The following is a 6,136-nucleotide window of genomic DNA, read 5'->3' as shown; positions in this document are numbered from 1 at the left end:
AAACACCTAAACATTTTGCAGCGGTAGCGTCATCTTCGTTCGGAATTCTGGAAGTAGCCCGTCCGAGGTGATCAAAGAGCACAGTGCTACTTCATCTTTCTTTTCCTTTATTAAACTCGCGACATTTAACGGTAGTGCGCGAAGGCGAGTATTACAAGCTTTTGCGCCTGTAGTCGTTTTTGTTGAAGTTGCACACGTGGCTCCACTCTCGTACGGCGAGACGTGGACTGTCAGAGTATGGTCAGTTAATCGGACAATGCCAGGGCTACTACTCTTGTTTTCTCGCCAAAAAACCGGTCCCCCCCCCCCCCTAGGTCGGTCAAATAACAGTCATAACCTTACCACAAACAAGACAAATTGGCTTTGTGCTTTTGAAAACGGATAGTGACAGTCTATCAACTCTTTGTCTTTGGATCTTAGCACTGCTTTCTTTCAAGCCCATGCTGCCCTAGAAAGTCGGCAGAATTTTTTTTTTGGTTACAATAAGCATTCTCAATAGGAAGTTAACATTTTCGACAGTATTCGTCTTCTCCCGCAGTGCGACGTGTGTGGTGGCGTTGTGTAGAGATTCGGGGAGAAAAACGGTCAAATACGATATTGAGCAGCTGATTGCTGCACTCTCGTTAAATGCTAAACGATTTTGGGTGGCATGACACCATTTACACACCCTTACGTTGTCATTTTCTTGCCACATGAAAAATTTGTGCTCTTCAAATGAATGTTCTATGGTGTAAGTGCTGCATTGTTTTGTTTCCTTTATTTAATGTACTAAGCTTGAAAATGCCGCTAGTCAGACATAATAGAGCACAGAGAAAAGGCCCAACTGCACGCGGCATGGTCTTATCCTTACAATAAATTCTCTAACGAGACAGATCATGAATCCAACTACAAAATGATATCTCGCACCAAAGGAATGTGGGAAAAACCACTAGGACACACTAAGTTCGACAATGTTATTGTTAACAGGTGATTTAAGGGTGACGCAAGGCGACAACTGATGCATATGACGGCGTGCATACGATTAGACCATCAATAGAATAACATGACTTTAGTGAACCAAGAACCAATATGCAGGCCATGCGGTAAAACTTTATTATAGGAACACATTTTCAGCATTGTTCGTACAACTCAACGCTTGAAGCCTGTGTATATTGCGGCGGTACGTGTATGTTTTATTGCTGCATGGCCCACTTTGGTTATTAGCCTGCGTAACACCGTGACTAAATTTCGCCTCATCGCACGCACATTTAAGCCTTCTTGAAACAGAACCAGGACGATTCAGTCACTGGAACAGCCTTTCATTTATTTATCACACAGTCCCATATTCGCTCGAGGAGGATTATAGCGGGGAGCATGTATACACGCATTCAACTTTTTTCAAGGTAACATTATAAGAAGTGATACCCAAACCAAACAAGATCTAAAACAGAGTAACAAAGCACCAGGGGCCGAATTCACAAAGCTTTTCGATCGTAAGTGCTGCACCACGATTGGCTGACACCTGCTTCTGCGAGCAGTTTTAGCATGAGAACGTTTTTGTGAATCCGGCCCCAGTATGTAGCATACAGTAGTTACCTTGAGCCTAAAGAAAAAGATTTTGAAATTAAAGGCGTGTAAAATTGTTATACATTACCAGGAATTTAGGACGTCGCCGAACACCGCCTCTAGCGGCCGCCTCTGAAAACATACGCGTTTTCTACGGGAGAGCGTCGTTTGTTTCCAAATAACTAATCATAGAAGCCATGTTTTAAAATATTCCCGTGGAAATAGGCTCTTGGCGCTTAGCCCGAAATAACATGCAAGTGGTACCATTACTTACGGCAGAAAAACTCGTTCGAAATTGCGGGCGAAGTTTCAATATGGGAGTCTATTGAAAAGGCAAAATTTTGGAGGCTTTTTTGGCCAGTAAAAAGCAATTTGCGATGAACATATTGCATTGACTGACGTATTCCTGGGGATTTATCAACTTCAATGATTTATCAACTTCAATGAATCAGCTTTCAGCTAGTTGCAGCAGCAGCTCTTGAAATGGCAAAGAAGTCGTTCCAAAATCGCAATTTTCATAACAAGGTCGCGGAATTGATTGTGGTACATATAAAAGCCTAGTTTTCGCCAACAGCAGCGCTTCGAAGCGGTAGCCGAGCGTGTTGAGCGACCACAGATCAAGATCACTGATAACCACGATCATGAGTTCGCAGGTTCGAAGCCAGCTGTGCCGCGCTTCTTCTTATCACTTTGTCGCTGCTTAGTTTGCAGTTTCCCACCCGATGGCATATTCCGAAATGCAGGACATTTGGTTACGGTTCTTGTTTAGTGTCTACTGTACCAACGTCTTCCTAAAAAAATAGCTGGCTGGTTTCGAGAACATGCGAACGTGTTTCCAAACATCTTTTGCACTTTAGGTATATTGTATTTTGGAAAATAAACGCAGGTAACGTGTTTTGAAAGTACATTTCTTTCTTAAGGTGAACATTTATGAAGAGATTACTAAAAAATATTTTGCCTTTTCAGATACGCCTTGGGAAAGGCGTGTTTTGTGCAACTCTTGTGCGGCTTGAAACGTGCCACAAAAATAAATAGCGCCCAGTGTGTGCAATTAAAAGACACAGAAGTAGAAAAGTTGGCTGCAGCCCCAGACGTAGTATTTTTACAAAGGAATACAGTTGAAGCTATTTGACAGAGTGTATTTGCATTATATCAAAGCAGAAATTTTCCGTATACCTGACCTTCAGTGCAAATGAAGGATATCCGAATTATTGCACAAGCATGTTTGCTTAGTACAAACCAGTACTTTCAAACATAAACATTCTACCATCAATATGCAGCGTACATGTCCTATCATTTGAACCATTCCCATATACCTTCACAAAATTTCAGAAATACTAAAAGTCTTCATATCCTTTTACCCTTTTACCACAACTTACGCAGAGGAGTATTGGAAATTATGCGAAAAGACTCTGGGACGTGTTAATGTAGCCTGTCGTGTAAAAATAGAGAACGACTCCAATCACAGACCACACCCTTTTTGAATTATGCCCACAAAGTTGTGCAAGAAGACACTGTTTTCGGCTACAATTACCAAAGTTGCCATATAGCATTCTGCTGTTCTGTTCTTGACAAACTCTATTCCTGAATCAAGTCATAGCACCATGATATGATTACTGGTGCAATTCTTTAGTAATTATGTGCGAATATTCTCCTACCCTAAATTTAACATGTTTGAATAATTGAAGAAACATGAGAAAGGACCGTGACGGTTTGCAGAAATGTTCCTTTATTATAATCGTTTATGACCCATATCGGTACGGTCGTTTTGTCATGATCACGCCAGCGTGCACTGAGCATCATTTATCATTTTGTCTACTGCCTATAAATAAAATACAAAAGTGTCGTTCCTTGTGTGTGAGTAGCACAATGGTAGCTGAACCTTTCACATGGTCCTACTAAGCCAAACCTTCCCTTTTCTGCCATGGTGCCACCAGGACATGTCAATTTCACACTTGATTTTCGCCCTTTCAGTTTCCTAGAAAGCATAGGGAGGTACACAAGACGAACAGGCGAAATTTTGAAGTAGTCCTGAGATTTGAGTAAAATTTCATAGGCAATGTTATTATCCTTTATTTTTTACAAGTTTATTACACCTCATTGGTGATAATAATGACGTACTACATACTAGTTCAGTTCTTATACTTAATACATCATGTCTGAGATGGCTGTCCTGAAAATTAACCAGGTGTATGTATTGCATGACATTGCCAGGAAGGCCATTCTTTAAAAAATGTGTGCAGAATAAAGAAAATACAGGTGTTCAATGGCACAGTCACCGTCAAAAGTTTACGCGGCCGAGATTCTGCGAATAAGTTCATTTTCAACGCAGCTACGCCCACAACCAGTAAAAGTATGCAAAACTTTTGTTTACTCTAGACTAGTATAGGCTGTAAATCTGAATGCCACGATGCGTGCCTCAGGCATAGAAATATAATATTTTTTCAGCTTGAGGCGTGCGAAAGCTTTGGACGCTGACAATACATTCTGAAGGCCAGGCTGCTTTTTAGCTTATACGTGATGGCAAGCGCCGAGCTCTTGATGATGGAATATTAGAGCGTAGAATTGTAGAACTTGTGCAAGGTCAGGTGACTTCACGACGCAAACCTAGCGATAGAAGCTTAGCATGATTTTTGTTTATTAACACTGATGACAAATGAATAGTCAGAGTAAATTAATGTTACTGCCCGTTTCTGGACAGACTCGAGTATAATGCATAAGTTCTATATCACTGAAGGTTCCATGCTAATTCCCTACAGGGCATTCATATTCTAATTTTGGCCTGTCTTACGCCTACCGAATCTTTAGCAATGAGAAGAGGTAGGCAATTGCTTCTTGGGATGTAGCCAAGGCCATGGTAGATGTGATTAGTAATGCGGTATATGTGAGTAGGCTGACGGAGATTATTACATGAAGTACGCCAACGTACCTAGGTTAAGTCACGGTGGAAATTACAGAGCCCTTTATTGTATATATGTTGAAGTCATGTGACAGTGTCTTTGCTAAAAAGTTATAAGTTTAATAATATGACGACTGAATAGCCTTCTGTTAAGCTGTTGGTAAAAATGCTGTGTACGAAGTTCAATTGTGGTTTAAACTGCAACGTTATCAGCGTTTCCAAAAGAAAGCGACAACAAGTCCATCTTTCTCGGGCGTTCATTTCACCTAGGGTACCACTGCCTGACTCGTGACAATTATATTTTTAAATCTGCCCCGATGACGTAAGTTACGTTGCGGAAAAAATAAATACCCTTTCTAAAGAATGAACCATCACAGCTTCCCGACAAAGCGCGGTACGTTGGCGGAAGTCGTCATGTGTGATCACGATAAGAACGACCACCCGTCGTTAAAAATGACTTGTCACTCCCCGGTTTTTCTTTTTTTTTGTCAAGGACGCCACTAACCCGTAGAAGGGTAATCCCGACTTTGGCATGATGCTTGCGACTTTTCTGGTTCCGGACGAGCGCGTTCTTTGTGTATAATTCAGGCGCCTCGCATCGAAAGGCTTACACCTTTAAACAGCGAAAGGCTTTCACAGTCACTTCGGTAGCTCCACGGAAAACGCGGAAAATCAGTCCACTTTCAGCATAAGCGCTCTGACCCAAGACACATATTTGCGAGAAAGGAGCTCCTATATTACCCATAGCGAGAAATGTATCCACTAATTACACCTCATTATACCGATGTGTTTATGAGCCGCACTCTGGTGCCTGTATTCTGTATTATGACAAAAATATGGTTTGTGCAGTGTCAGTAGCCTAAACGTAAAACAGGAAATTGAATAGAGATGGTAATATCGATGAACGATTAATCGATTAATCGACTAAAAGTATGCCGCAAAACGATTAATCGTCATCGATGTGTACCTTTAATTTAATCGGTTTAATCGATTAAAGCAGTTCGATTAATCGTTTTCCAGACAGTGACTAAAGTGGCGTGAAAATTTTGAAATCGTATTGTAGAATGCGGAGTACGAGCAACGACCGCGCGGCTGCGAAGACCGAGAGCGACAGTCGACTGTTTTCCCGAGTCATGTCGAGCTGGCCAAGCGCTTCCCCGCTTTACGTGCACGTCACACAGGCTGCCTGGGGCCCGGAGAGAGGCCGCCCCCGTGGAGGAAGAAATAAACTAGGCGAGAGCATTACGTGAGGCAGCTAGTCTTGGCAAGCGAACTCACCGTCAAGCGATTTCCTTCGCTTTTTACTTCGCAGTAGGGTCAACACGTGACCCTGAGTGACAACGTATTGGCCGATAATGTTTGGTTCGCAGCAGTTTCAAATCAGTGCGCACCCGTTCAGCTGCGCTGCTGCCCTGCACCCGGCAGCATTAAACCTACCGCGCGCTCTGATGTGGTGATCACGTGTTGCGCCATTACTTCTTGATGTCAGTCGTGCTGCGATGTTCTCTTCTAATTATTTCTTCCTCCATGCCCACCCTCCTCTGTAAGCGCCATTTTTAACATACAGGGTGTTCATTTTTATGTTTTACGGAATTTTTAGAAATCGCCTGTGGCAGGTAGCATAATTTTATCATTGAGCTCGGTTATTCGATGAGGCGCAAATTCGCACGAGAAATCGAAACACATATTCAA

Source organism: Dermacentor silvarum, chromosome 1, assembly GCF_013339745.2.
Source record: "Dermacentor silvarum isolate Dsil-2018 chromosome 1, BIME_Dsil_1.4, whole genome shotgun sequence".
Classification (NCBI taxonomy): Eukaryota; Metazoa; Arthropoda; class Arachnida; order Ixodida; family Ixodidae; genus Dermacentor; species Dermacentor silvarum.
This window is presented reverse-complemented; position numbering follows the sequence as displayed.